Raw genomic sequence first — 725 nt, 5'->3', positions numbered from 1 at the left:
GTTTATTTTTAATTATAGGTTAGAGTAACAAACAACTCTTAAAGGGAATTTTCAGAATTCTTAATAATCAAACTAAATTACCAGCCCCAGTGAATTTCTCAAATACATTATGACTGGGAGAAGAGATACCACTCAGCTTCTAGAAAGTTGGGCTTCTGTGGATAGGAAGCTACAACAATCATCAGTGTTTTCTGCTGCCAGATATGAAGAGTTATGTCAAAGAATAAGTACCCTTTGAAGCAGTGCTGTCCAATAGAACTTTCGGCAATGAGGGAAACACTCTACATCTTCATTGTCCAGGTTAGTGAGACTGAGGCACTGCATTTTTTGTGTTGCTGAATTTTCATTAATTAAACTTCAAATATAAAATAGCAACATATGACTGGTGGCTAGTGGTGCAGTTTTTAACTGTAAATGTTTATTCATTTTTCCCTAAAAGATTGAGTTATCAATGAAAACAAACATACAACATGAACTCACAAAACACTTTAATGCTCATACTCTAATGAGGGCAAAGAGATTCAGTCTGGAGCAGTGGAACTTTTCACGCCTTGAACATTCCACTTATAGTCAGAGGCAATGGTAATTTACTTCTTTAGGCCAGTTTACTGGGTCCTATTCTTTTAACAAAGGCAAGCACGCCTGTGTTGTTTAACACACTTTAAAGTAGAGATAATAAAACATTAAAATCCTTAAGTGGCAATACTCAAACTATGCATATTGCT

Source organism: Bos taurus, chromosome X (assembly GCF_002263795.3).
Source record: "Bos taurus isolate L1 Dominette 01449 registration number 42190680 breed Hereford chromosome X, ARS-UCD2.0, whole genome shotgun sequence".
Classification (NCBI taxonomy): domain Eukaryota; kingdom Metazoa; phylum Chordata; class Mammalia; order Artiodactyla; family Bovidae; genus Bos; species Bos taurus.
Note: the sequence above shows the minus strand (reverse complement) of the source record.